At 48.6% G+C, this 14,171-nt stretch overlaps 1 protein-coding gene across 2 annotated transcripts in view; it reads left to right on the top strand.

Moving 5' to 3' along the window:
• Nucleotides 1-14,171, top strand: part of LOC119442382 (myosin-IIIb) — a 149,081-nt gene that overhangs the window by 64,843 nt on the left and 70,067 nt on the right. The window lies entirely within an intron of this gene.

The raw sequence follows: 14,171 nt of genomic DNA, 5'->3' as shown, positions 1-14,171 counted from the left end.
ATCCATCCATCCATACAGATTTGCAGGGGGATTTTACAGCTGTTCGTTATACGCAACAATTCGTTATATTTGGGTTCTATATATCCGGGTTTGACTATAGACATTCTGTATGATTGTAAGCAGTGAGGCGTAGTGAGGTGTATGTATGTATGTATGTATGTATGTATGTATGTATGTATGTATGTATGTATGTATGTATGTATGTATGTATGTATGTATGTATGTATGTATGTATGTATGTATGTATGTATGTATGTATGTATGTATGTATGTATGTATGTATGTATGTATGTATGTATGCATGTATGTGTGTATGTATGCATGTATGTATGTATGTATGTATGTATGTATGTATGTATGTATGTATGTATGTATGTGTATGTGTATGTGTGTGTGTGTGGCAGAAAAAAGGAAAAGAACTCAGAAAAAATTGGAGGACGCTTAAGAATCGCCTTTAAGAGTGGAACGCGATAGCGTTATCGGACCCCGTTCGCATCGCATTTTTGTTTCAATGGGCTTCACCGCAACACAGAACGTGGGAAAGCCAGCTTACAAAGACCAAGCTTACACCGATCCCCTTAAACTCGACTTCATTTTTAAACAAATGCATTGCTGGGAAGACGTTCTTCCAGGGGTAATATAAGTCGTCTTATATTAAAATGTTAAGGCCCTAGCACTTTATTATTTTATCAATTGTTTGCTATTGCTCCGACGCGCACGCGTGTCCAAAACGCATTAGGCAGGCGAAGTTCCAGTTTGACCTGCCGAGGATGCGAGCACCATCTGGATATGAATTTCGCAGCCAACCTATCCGAGCGCGCCGCTGTTGGTATGGTAGAAATGCTGGAAAAGGGGTTTGTGTTTGAGTTTACTCGCAACAGAATTATGTTTTCTCGTACATTCGAATTACAATCTGACGCCGCCATGTCTGTAGGTTGTCGTTAGGTCGTACTTTCCAATTTTTCTGACGGATTTCACTGTAAGAAATTCAATTTTTGTTCACTAACACCTTGCGCCACGCGGAGGGCCTGCGCGGTCGGGGTGGTTCGGGATGATTTTCTCCTTCACTAACACCTTGCGCCACGCGGGAGGCCTGTGCGGCCGGGGGTCGGGGTGGTTGGGGATTATTTTCTCCGCCACGAACGCCGACATCCACGCCGACGCCGGATTTTCTGCGACACGGGACCCTTATCGCTATCGCGTTAAAATGCATTAACACTTCTCTCATCCTTGGCTATTCATAGCTCTGAACGATAGATAACCCGCACGAAACTTCCTCAACCTCAAGTATAGCCTTGTCTTCCAATGATACTGAAGTCAGTACAGTTTTCCTTAAATATATTTTGCCGGCACCGAAACTGACGGTAGCGGCGCCTAAGCTTCGTGACGTCACACTGTGACGCTCGTATGAATGAAGTTCGTATATAGTCGTCATCGCCGCGAAATGCGGACCTGCTGCTCACGCAAAGTGCATCATGCAGCGCAGTATTCCATCGCAATGTATATGCTGTACTGTTACCCCCATTGTCATGCTTACTGGAGAGCGTCAGACCGCGCAGTCGCGGAAAGCGGCGCATTCCGCTCGATAGCGCGAGTTCTTACCCGTTCGAAAGCGCGCCACATTACCCGCTTCCCACAATTCACACACATACACTCTTTTCCAATTTGACGCTCCTAATGTCAACGCATGAAAAGAGGCCACCTCCTCTTTCCACTCGGATGCGCCTCGTTGGCTTTCAGTTTGCAGCGGGGGGGGGGGGGGGAGTTCTTCTGTAACAATCCACCTAGTGGACTGTCCACTTCGGCTGTCGCGATTGGCTCCAGCACCACGAGCGCGAAGGTGCCAGCCAGTCCCCTTCGCGCTCGTGCTGCTGGAGCCAATGGCGACAGCCGAAGTGGACAGTCCACTAGGTGGATTCTTACAGAAGTACCCCCCCCCCCCCCCGGTTATTTGACAGCTCATGCGGGTGCCGATGTGGTTTGATGACCACATTCACGACGAGTAATGTGGAGCTATATTCTATTGCCCACTAAGTTGAGTTCGCGCTCGACACAACCTTGGATTTGTCACTGCGCCAGAACGCGACAATAAAGGCTCGGGTCAGAAATTGTGCTCAAGGCAGGCCGACCCGACAGCGTTTATATGAACTCGTACTTTACGGGTCGAGATTGTTTAGCCTTCGTCTATAGGCGAGATATACAACGAATTGTGCCCGATTCATCGTTCCTGGCTGCGAAACGCCGACTTGACCCGGCCGCGCGTACATGTGAGCTGCGAATGGATTGGGCTGAGCCGGACACCCCGCACAGTCGAGCAGGTTCAGCCCGACTCGATGCTCGCTCAGCCCGACCGGCTACCGTTTACATGACCACCAGAGGCAAATATCAGCAGGACAACCCGATTCGGCCCGCTTTTGTGGAATTCATGTAAGCGTTCGCATAGATGTAATAATATTTTCTTGCGCGTATACAAAGACAATACCGAGGAGCTGTTGGTGCAACGCCATTACGGGCTGTTAGCACGGGCATTTTGCATTATTGCGGCAGCAATTATATGGACACACCAAGCGAATTTCCGCCGTCGTCGTCGGCGTCGCCATGGGGTTCCGCATATATTTAGGTATATGTATGCTATATGCTTATCCGTGCCGTATGTGCGGGTTATATTGCTATACTATTCAATCACTAAAGTTACTCATACCAGGTTTTACGTTTACTAAACTATTCTTCAGAATTTTGAGAATGGCTGCCCACGAACAAATGTCATGAAGCATAACATTCACAGTGCATGCCTCTTATCTTAAATCTTCTCAGGCTATTAAATACTAAAGGTCTAAAACTATATCAGTGCTCGAACCTGGAAGTGTTGTAATTTTACTGTCGCGGCTCTCTGCTGTTACGTAGTGTGATGTCCTTACAGACCCTACACGTCGTGTTAAAGCTTTTAAGGGTGCCAGAAATTTTGGCACACCCGCGTACGTCGAGTCTCACTTTGAGATGGTGATTGTTGATAACGATGATGTTGACTGCACGGACGCTTGCGATTACTAATGATAATAATGACAATAATAATAAATTTATTCGCCGTCCCAGTGAGTGTTCTAACGACACATTTTTTAAGCACGAAGCGTTGGCTTTCAAGCATGCCGCTTTACGTCTGTACTGGCCCCAACGCAACTGACTTCCTGAGGGGCATACAGAGACCGCAACAATGCAGATCTATGTCAGTTTTGGCTGGATATAAAAGGAACACAGGTATTTAATGTTAAAGTATCCATACTGGCTGTGTCGCGCTCCGATAAGGAAGGGCCAGTACTTAATACAGTCAACATCAAATAGGATTTAGAACAATTAAAGCGCCGCTGCGGTCAACTAGCTTGCGAGGCTAATTAAGTACACTTTCTTTTAACCGAAATACAAGTTATCTTACGACATCAATAATAGAACCTTGCGTTAATTAAGGCATTGAGGATTTACGAAAAAGTCACAAATACACATACGAAATGCTCTATAATAAGACTATATATACAAAATGTTCTGGGACCTCTTTTTGAAGTCTTTAAATACAGTAACCATTATAGTTGCTTTGGCCGAGGGAGCAGCTTTTTACTCGTTGCTTAACAGGGACTTCTGAAACATGTTGCGGCGATTTTTCTGTTGATTTGTTTGGCAATTTGGTACAGGTCTACCAAGCGCGCTCGCATGCGTTCTACAGGCACCAAACAGGCACGCCGGAAGGGTAGCTATACCAGCGCTCCAGGGGTCATGCAGCGATAGCATCCCGTACGGCGTGCGAGGTGCACCGTGTTCCTCCTTCCTTCCGCGTCATTATTATTATTATTATTATTATTATTATTATTATTATTATTATTATTATTATTATTATTATTATTATTATTATTATTATTATTATTATTATTATTTTGCCTTGTAGGTTGGCGGGGAGAGCCGTGTGACACCCATGCCAGCTTTCTTTACGGACAGTTTTTTACGTGCTGGCGGGTTCTCTTCCATAATCATTAAACCTTGCTTGTCTCTCCGGAGCAATAGAACTAACAGCTGGGAAGCAGGACTTCATGAGTTTGTCACGCGCCGTACGCTGGCGCTGCGCACACAAATTTTAACAGGGAGGGGGGGGTCAGGACATCCGGACATCCGCCCTGGCCTGTTATATTTGTTGCTCCCGCTGACAGAACCTCGAGGCAGCAAACAAACCGAGGCCCCATTAACCTCAATATCGGGTTTTGTTGACCTTCCTTTCTGTCTCGGCGCTTTCATATAGTGCAAGTATACTTGACGATTCCGCAAAGCAGCATATGATGTGCGGCCGCCTCCGTCCCTTTTGGACGTCAGAGAAGAAGGAAACGGATTCCGGCACTGACCGTCTTATCTGAATCAGTGGACTGACCAGGCGCCTTCCCGCTAAACGTCTTCACGGCCTATTGGACAATGTTGCGATTTTTCCTTGCACCAACCGAAAGTGTGTCCTGTCCGCAAGACACAAAAGCAATCTTCACTTTCTCGTCACTGGATTGGAAAAGCTGTGAATTTTGGTGGCGGCACCGTCTAACAGCAACAGCAAGGCCAGTTCCGGCCTTGCAACTGTGTGATGTGAGTGGCACCGCGAACACTGCATGCGTCGACCGCCGGGAATCGAGGACGGCGGCGAGCGGAAGCCAGTGCGGGTGCCGGGCGCGCGTCCTCGACCGACAAGGAGCGCTCAGAGCGAGTCGAAGGACAGGTCTTTCACATCGCCCCGAGGAATGCCGCTGCCACAGCATCGGCGCCGCCGTTGAACGCGCAGTAGTAGTGTAAGAGCAAGCATGCACACAGATGGTTGCGGCGCTTCGTATATCGACAATCGCTGCCGTCGCGATTGCACTTGCGATATACGCGTATATACGCCGGGGTGCGAAGAGCCCGGAGCGTGGCGCCCTGCGCGCGTCACGTGGCATTATTTAGGAGAGCGCACGTTCCTTGCGGGGACGCCGAGGCTACCGTCGAGGACGGGGCCATCGGTGAGCAACGATACCGCTCAGACCGGTCACTGCATAAAGAAACGCTGCTACGGTAGTGTATACAGTCGAGCCTGCACATAATGGTTCCATTCACAGCGATCGTGTACGGTTATTACGAAGGAGGATACGAGGACGGCCGTCTGGGTGCGTTGGTAAGGTGTCAATAGGGACTGGGGCGGAAAGAAGGGACTGAAGGAAACACTGACGATGGCGCGAATATGACAGGGCTTGACGTTCGGCATTTAGAAGGTTTAGCTGGGGCACAAGAGTGAAAGCGAAAGAGGATCATGGAACTTAAGCCGATCGGGTAGTATATGCTTCTTGTTTCTTCGTTCTTGCTTTACTGAACTTTAAATACGCGGCCACTGTGACGCCAGACTTTGTACGCGTGTAGCGTCGCTGTGCCTCTGACGAAACTGACATGTGCGGTTGTGCTTGACAAAGCAGCGCTTAATCAGATGAAGACTAAGGAAGGTATACGCCACACGAGCTCATCTCGGCACTCGTCTGTGTCCCATACGCTTAGTCTCGTCTAATTAATTTAGCGCTGTTTTATCAAGTGCGAACGTTCACCAACTAGCCCAAGTGTACCCTGCTACTGTAACGGGCCAACAATCCGTCGATGGAAGCGAACACGTTCTTTTCACTTTACCGTGCACGGCGACATGCCCCCCAGGTTTCGCGCGCCAGATTTCTCCCTTATTTCTCACGGATTTGTCTAAGGCTGATCATGGAACACTGAAGCAGGCTCGGCACGCTGGGTTAACATAAATAGCGCAGCCACGTGGTTTGCACTTCAGGTTTCGTTTCACTCATCGTGATCGCTCTGCCATTTTCTTTTCTTTGCCGTCATTGTGGCTCCGCGGCTGCGGCGTCGTGTTGCCGAGCACGAGGTCGTGCTTTCCCGGCAGCGGTGGCCGCATTCTGATGGGGCCGGTAGGCAAGAACGCTCGTGAATTCAGATAATACAATGAACGAGGCCCTTCCGCTATGGCGACTACTTTCACAGCACCATGTGCCACTTCGGGACAGTAAAACTCCGTAAATCAATTAAGCACTGCCTTCAGACGCACCATTTTATGCTGAAGTGAGTGTCCAGCTCCTGTGCTCTCATAGGTGCAAAATACAAAGAGAGAGAGAGAGAGAGAGAGAGAGAAAAAAGAATTACGACTTCTCATAGGAAATATTACATTGTGTGAAAATTTCAACCGCTCCTACCTGCTGCGATTGTGCAGAAGGTGATCGTTTGCCTCACGTCACTGGAGTTGCTATATGCTCACACTTTTCGCTGTCTTCTGCAAACGGTACTTATTGCAAACGCTCTGATATACCGAATTTTTCCCACGTAACGGGCACGTTTGTTGCAAGTGGACTTGACTGTATGTACGCTGGGGGCTATGGTCCAAATGGCCATTCATCCTTAAAAATGAATACACACGGAAGTAGAACGCATAATAGACATGACATTGGCTGTGCACTGCCAGCAGCCTCTAAGTGCACTTGGCGTGCGGTCGTAGCACGTACGCCACCGAAATGGTCAGCAGAGGTTTTTTTATCAAATGTACTCTGCGGTTGGTTGTGCTAGTCCATTTCTTATCACATTTTTGCATTCTTTTCTTTAAAATCGGGCTATTGGAGCACACCGGCAAAGAAAAATGTAGCTTCTACCTTCTGCGGCTAACAAACCTTTCCTATACCGGTAACATGTTTTTCGCCAGTGTCAGCTTAAGAAAGACGTAGAGAACTTGCAACAGAGACAGTGTGTGTGTGATGCTGAGTTGCAGACAATGCAGACAAAGCAAACGGCAGGCAGCAGTCAACTTGCATTATACCCACCGCGGCGGCCGCGTCTCGGTGGGGGCGAAATGCAACAACACTCGTGTGCTTAGATTCAGGTGCACATTAAAGAACCCCAGGTGATCAAAACTAATCCCTAGTCCCCCACTATACAGCGTGTCTCATAATGAGACTGAGGATTTGGCACGCAAAGCCCCTGAAATACATATTTTTTTCCCCTCCAACTTGCATGAACCGCTCGCTGTCCTGTTTGCAGCTTCAGTAAGGAAAACAACCAAATACGAGGCTCAAGACGCAACGGAAGCACAGAACAAGGTGTATCTGGCCTCGTACGAGGATTCTAGATTTCGGTTATAACTTGGCGGGTTTCCGACCTGACGCACTTGGTCACGTGATGAGAACAGCCGTGTAGCTCTCGCTTCCTATCTCACGGCTCCCGCAGCGACGCTGTGAAGCAAGACGCGCACGCGGCGAAAAATCCCAGCTCCGTCCTCGTGGCAGCTATAGCATACGCGCGAGAACATCCGACGCCGCGGTCGAAGCAGCGGCGAGTCGGTGGCAATCGCGTCGATATCGGCGAAACGTGCGGCCGATGCTTCCTCCTCTTCCTCAGTCAACGCCGACAGCACGCGGAGAGTCCCGTCGCTAAGAGACGATCATTTCGCAAAAAAACTAGGTGACCCGGATAAACGCAGAAGGAAGGGAAGGGGGTGTGCGCCCTCTCGCTCAATGCACGATGCGATCGTGCACGCTAAACACACACACACACACAAACACGCATGCCGCGTATACGTGCCGGTAGCCGTTGAGCCGATAAGGCTGTGTATCTCTAAAATCCTCGAGCCGGGGCCGATGCGCGCGTCCCTTGTTCCACCGTTGCTGCGTATCGTTTGGGACGTTTAAACGGTGCGTACACACGCAAGCGGATCCTCCGACGGGCGCAGCTTAACGCTGCGTGCGCCGAGGAACGACGCCGGGGTCGCGTCTTCCTCTCGCCGAGAAATGGCCGCGTTTGCGCGCCATCTCTCGCCGAGAGGCGGAAAAGCAGATTGAACGCGAGATACGCGAGCCTAACGCGCTTGCGCACGCTGTTAAGCGTAACGGATTACGATAAAAAGGCGCGCCCTTGACTGGTCCCGCAAGGCGCGCGTGCGATCGGAGATTGCATACTATGCACGCGCGCGCGCGCGCTTGTTACGTGACACGTGTAGAAGAACGTTATGCCGACGCGCGTGGATTGAGATGGGCTTGTGCGAGATGGCCCTCGTCGTTCTGAAGGGAACATTTATAGTGTAGTTAGAATAATGAAGAGCAAGAGCGGGAGGGAGGCGCGAGGGAAAGATCGCAGGGGATCGCCAAGAAACAACGTTTATTCTTTCGCATCCTTCGAGGTCGTCTCAGCACCAAGGACGCATAAACGCTCAATGTTTTTCAGAGAAAATGAGTTCAGTAAAAAAAAAAATAATAATAATACAGTGCATAAATTTCCACGCAGTCGCCCGCTTTCCTTTCGGTTTGTTTAACGTTTCATCGTGCCCATCTTTATAAATCTAAAAGGTCGCCAGTCACATTCAAGGCCATGTGGCAACTTACGTCTACATATGAAGATTGCTATAGATGCGCCCGTAATATTCCTGGCCCCTGTCACAACATAATGCGCGGACAAGAGCTGGACGCGTAACATGCAAGTCGGACTTTATAAGTGTTTAGCTCTTATGTTTTATATTAAATATACAAAAAATGTTAAGGTAAGTCTCCTTATGGCCGGCCATCCCGAAATTCCTAGTTACACTACTCTGGCAAAATAAGGGGAAACAAGCAAACAAAAAATATCAACAGGCATGTTTGCTTGTGATTATCGCTCTTGATCACCGTTGCAGTACGAGCGATGCCACGTATCTGCTTGTTTACTAAATTTTATTATTTCTTCACTACTGCCCACCAGAGTGTCAGGCTTTGTTTGGACATGAGTGCAATACTAAGTAGCAGCAATATAAAATATCCAAATAGCAAGATGAATAAGGCAAGTGCAGTAAGTTACTGACTAGCAAAAACGAACACTGCGATAGTAAATAGCAGTGCCACCACTCGACAGAAATGGTCACTGCTCTTTATGATCATCCACGGCAATTCTTCAGAAGTGTAATGTCTTCACCGTCAAAGGGCGGCGCCGTGTTTAACTCGGCCCAATGGAGGAAGAGCTTCCAGTCGAGAATCGTTTAAGAATAAGGGGACAAGTCTACAAACTGTAATTGTTCTCACGAAAAAAAAATACCTGTAAATATTACTGTTGCATGTGTAACCGGTGTTTGTCTCGAAGCGGAATGGCCGGGTTAGTCGACTATTAATAGCTTGGACATACATAGTTGTCAAAATGTATAGTGTATCGCTGCATCCGCGACGAAGTGGTTAGGTGTTGTTACGTGTGTGGCTACAAACTAAACGCTTTCAATTAAATGTAGCATTATAAGCGTCATAAAGAAGCATCGACTGAGCGTAGATGGGCACCTTCTTCTTCGGAAGAAAATACATTAGGGGGCGTACCGGGCGCGAAGCAGCCGATTAGTTCCACTCGATTTCCTTGCCTAATAACGCGACGCCGTCGCGGAGAAGCGTTTAAAAAGGGGGAGAAAGCGCATGCAACTCGAGATGAGCAAAGCTCGGAGCAACGGGACGAGAACAACAAAGCCAAATAGGCGAAATCGACTGGCCCACCATTCTCGCGCGAGAGAGTTTGGCGCTGCTTCTTTCAGATCCATCCGAAACGAGAGTTTATGTGTGAGAGAGAGAGACAAAGAAAACGGCACACACCGACCTCTTTCTACCGTTCACTCGTCGCGCCTCAATACATCGCGACCATCGCGGCACCAGCTAGCTTTAAAAGGATGTGCGAAGACTCCTTAAGAGCTGCGTGTGGGCTATTTATGGCGCGCCGCCCACACCTTCAGCTTCGTGTATACAGTCCGCGCGGCTCCTGTAGGTATACGGTAGGATTGCGGGGCCTCGCGGAACGGCCGTCCATGTGGGACGCGTCTATGACCACTGTGTCGGTGCTTCAGCGTATATGGCAAGGATACAACGAAATGCCTTCACCCAGTGCACTAGCGATATACACTGAACTTCGGAACCCACTTCGGGTATACAGATGAACGCGTGTACGCTCTCCTCTGCCTTCCGTGTTTGCGTCGAATTTTCCTCCTTTCCGATTCACGCTTTCCAGTCCTATCTCCGGGGCAGTTAAAGCAGGCCGAACAGTGATGAATGTGCGGCGGTGCAGTACTTGACTGACAGCGGACGCGCCTGTGTGTGGTCACTATATACTACGGAACAGAGCATTTCATTTCAGCGCGCGTTCGACTTAAAGAGGCCGAAACACAAAGACGCCGAATCATATACGCTATGCTCCGGCTGCCGCTGATTTATGAACGCAGAAGAAGAGAGTTTCGCGCCATCGAAATGTCTCTCGGGTTCGTTGAAGCGGCCAGTTTCGTTTCATGACACAGTGGCATGCGATGGGCGAAATGCAGCGCGAGAACTCGTTCTCGCCAACGTGATGGATGGTCACTGATGCGAACGGCGAGAGAGCGACGGGGCAATGAACAAAAGGGGTTCGAGCAGCATTCCACACCGTGAGCCTCCGTTTTGTCGAGCTCGCTGCATTCGCTATTCATACCGCCCTGACCAATAAGCGTATCTCTGTGTGATTGGATTACCAGACGTGCAAGAAATAAGAATGCAAAGAGCAGTCGATGCATCTCGTGAACACGTATATTTTCGAAGCGTTACGGTAACTCAAGTGAGCGTCAACGCAGTTTACGTATCAAAGCTCTCAGAATTATTATTATTATTATTATTATTATTATTATTATTATTATTATTGTTGTTGTTGTTGTTGTTGTTGTTGTTGTTGTTGTTGTTGTTGTTGTTGTTGTTGTTGTTGTTGTTGTTGTTGTATGCCATTATAGAACAAAATTACCACCCTCAATCTTCTCTTCTTTTAAGCGGTGTTATATAGAAACGATCACGCACCCTTTGCACTGTGCGAGGAAACAGAATTGACTGCTGAAGCGAAACGCAAAATAGTTGGCTGCCTGCATCGCAGCCAGGCAGAGGAGCAGCAAAGCCTGACTACAAGAGCTCAAAACGCTGCACAAAGGTTTTTATTGCGGTGTGCGGAGACAATAACAAGAGGCAAACGAAACACGAACGTTGAAATCAAGCCGCCTGTTTGTTTGTTACGGGAGACGATGTCGTCCGGTTCTTAGCTGCTTACTATGGCGTGAGCAGCACGCGGTTCGCACATAATACACGCGGTTGTTTGTCCATTTCTGCTTAATAACCTGGTTTAAAAACCGTACTTTACCCCCGTGGCAAAATCACGACGCGCCCCACCGCGTCTTTTCATCAACGGCGCGTATACCCTAACTTCTCCTCTCGGGTCCGACGCACCGCGGTGAAGATGGGCTGCTGTATGTGCGTGCGGTACGGGGAAGACGAACTACCGCGAGCTGTTGCGCTTTTTATGAACGCTTCTTGCAGCGCCACGCTCGAGACCACGCACAGTGCATCGACGTCGGCGCCGCCGGCGCTGCCATAGACGCGAGCAAATTGGCTTTTTTTGCGGAGACGAGTCGTTGGCGTGCCGTTGTCTGGAGAGTCGCTGGCACGTGACAAACTTGGCGCGTGGCTGGCGGTGTAGATCTCCGTCTTCCTGGCTTCGGGGCGGCGGCGGCGGCGTCCTCCTCCAGAGGCCTCTCCTCCGCAGTGCTAGTTGGGCGCCGGGAGACCGTGACGGGCGACCTTGTTGCGCTCCACAAAGACGTGTCGTCGCCGGGCGGCCACAGCCGAGCGCACCACAATGGAAAGCCACCGGCAGGGCGGCGGCGAGAGAAGGAGGGGGGCGACACAGGGCCCGGAGTCGCCCCAAAAAGCCGCGCAACGCCATTATTAGCCACCGCGCGCGCGCGTTGTGTCGACGGAGCAAATTGGCCCAGGGGTGACCTCGCATGCCGCCGTATAGTCGCACCGCCGTGTGCTATCCATTGTGCAACCTCCTGCGCGCTCACGACCTGGTCACATATCCCGCCCGCTTGTCTCCTCCTCGTATGGACAGGCGCACGTGTGGTCAGCCGTTGCGTAGGGAATTTTTTTTTTTTTTGGCGGACGTGTGAGACACATTGTAGGCGTTCGATCACAGCTTTCAGGGCCATCGATCTTATAGAGAGAGCATGGCTTGATCCCGTACACCCGCCCCTCTTGTCTCCTCCTGTGAATCATCAGCCGCATAACCTCGGAACGACCGCTGGCCGGACGTTTTACTGCGCAGTGCAGCGATCGTCGCCTGGCACAGCAGTCAGGGTCATGGATCTTTAATTAAAGAGAATATTCGTTCGTGGTCCGCCGCACGCGAGCCGTCGCTTCACACCTTTTGGCGGACGTGTCACACGCTGTAACACGCCTGTCGTCCGGTGCGGCGGTGAGGGGCATCGACATTCGAGGACAACATTGCCACTGGAGCAAATGAGGCGTGCCCTGCACACCGGCTGCAAGACTTCATTGTTCGGCAAAGAACAGGTAGAGGTCGTAAAGAACAAGAAGCAATAGAAACATTCTCTTCTTCTTGACGCTTGGCAGCAAACATTACGGTTTATGATGTCGCAAGGGACGAAAGGGTAAATTAAAGCGTGGCTGTAAGCTCAAAGGGGATTCAGTGTTGCGAAGGTGACCGCGCAGCCCCATTTCGTGACGTGTTCGTCGCAGATAGAGCAAGCCGCGTTTATCTATTAGCTAGAACATGCGCTAGATATGTAGCACTTCGAATATGTCGCTATGAGGTAAGGGGAATGTCAAAAATTCGCTGCTACGGAGATGATGTTAATTCGATTATTTTCAGCATTTAGGGAGACCCATTTAGGGAGAACATTTTGTGTAATAACCGTGTCCCTTACGCGTAACATTTACCCCTGTACCCCTCTGGGAGTCGTTGGTTCTAACATAACGCCCTGAGCTAACCTTAAGCTGTATGAAAGTGCCTAATACTGATGTCATGAAATAAGTAATGATATGCTAATCTAACCCTCCGTGACCTCCGGCGACGTTAAGGCCTGTCTTGGTGTCCTTCTACAAACAACTTGCAAACTTAGACATCGATGATACTTTCGTTAAGTAACGGCAGACGTTATTACTTTTAGTTGTTGTTCGGTTGATTAACACATCTTTATGTCATTAGGATACGGCCACTCGCTTTGAAAATTTCATATAAGTGATCACAGGTCATCATGGGAGGAGAGAGAGCGGGGTAATTGATATACCTAAACGAAGTGTGCTTGGTGGGAGAGCGATGGCAGAGAGAGTTGTTACGGGAAAAGGCTGAGGGCAGCCTGAATAATGAATATTTTCGCACCAGCTGAACAAATGCAGGTGAATACGCTGTGATTGCTGTCTTCATCGTTCTTGTTGATGTTGTGTCCACAATTTAATAACACATACGCACATAAAAGGAAAAAGGGGTGGGGGTCAGCCAGGGTTCGATGCAAGAATATAAAATATAACACACGATAGCCTACCAACCCATACGCATAAGAAAAAAAAAAGAATACGTTTCTTTAATCTAAACATGACAACTAAAATAAGCAAAAAAGAAAAAGTAAGAAAGAGATGAGTGCAGAACAGAATTTAGCAATGAAGCTTTCTAGTGGCGGCAGTGTGGTCTTATAGGGACCCGCATCCCTCTTATAAAGCGTGACATATAAGGGGGCACCTAATGTGTGTATGTCCGTGAGCGAGAATGATTTTTTGTTTCATCTTCTTTCCCAACGATGGCTCATATCCCCTATCAGGCATGGGCCAAGAAGCAGGCTGTTTTACAAGTGTTTTAGAAAGTTTTTTTAATACGATTACCATCAAAATAAAACATAGAATGTTAAAGCGTGGATGAGAGAAAAAAAAATAAGAAACGAGAAGTTATAATAAATCTTGAAATAAAATGATGTAATACCAAGAAATAATAAAAGTACGAATAAATGATGTTTTAAAATCCAATAACGTAATCGTTTTGTGTCCCTAATAAAGTTGTAAATTGCAATAAAAGCGTTCGCCATAAAGGCTTCATCCCAGCGAAGACGCCGTAAGGGAGAGAATGGCTGGCTAAGTTGTTGTTGTTGCCTCGCCCAACCTGGCCAAATTGAACTTCTTTCTTTGTCTTGACAATCGGCGGCAGAAAAAAAATCTCACTAGATTTAGGTGCATTGCAAAAATAACACAGAAGGGACAAAGTAAGCCAGTCCTGTGTAAATATAAATTTAATGGCAGAATACGAATGCGCTGTGTTGTAAAATAATTTTAAAATTCTCTTGA

This window comes from Dermacentor silvarum, chromosome 2 (genome assembly GCF_013339745.2).
Source record: "Dermacentor silvarum isolate Dsil-2018 chromosome 2, BIME_Dsil_1.4, whole genome shotgun sequence".
NCBI classification, from domain to species: Eukaryota; Metazoa; Arthropoda; class Arachnida; order Ixodida; family Ixodidae; genus Dermacentor; species Dermacentor silvarum.
This window is presented reverse-complemented; position numbering and strand designations above follow the sequence as displayed.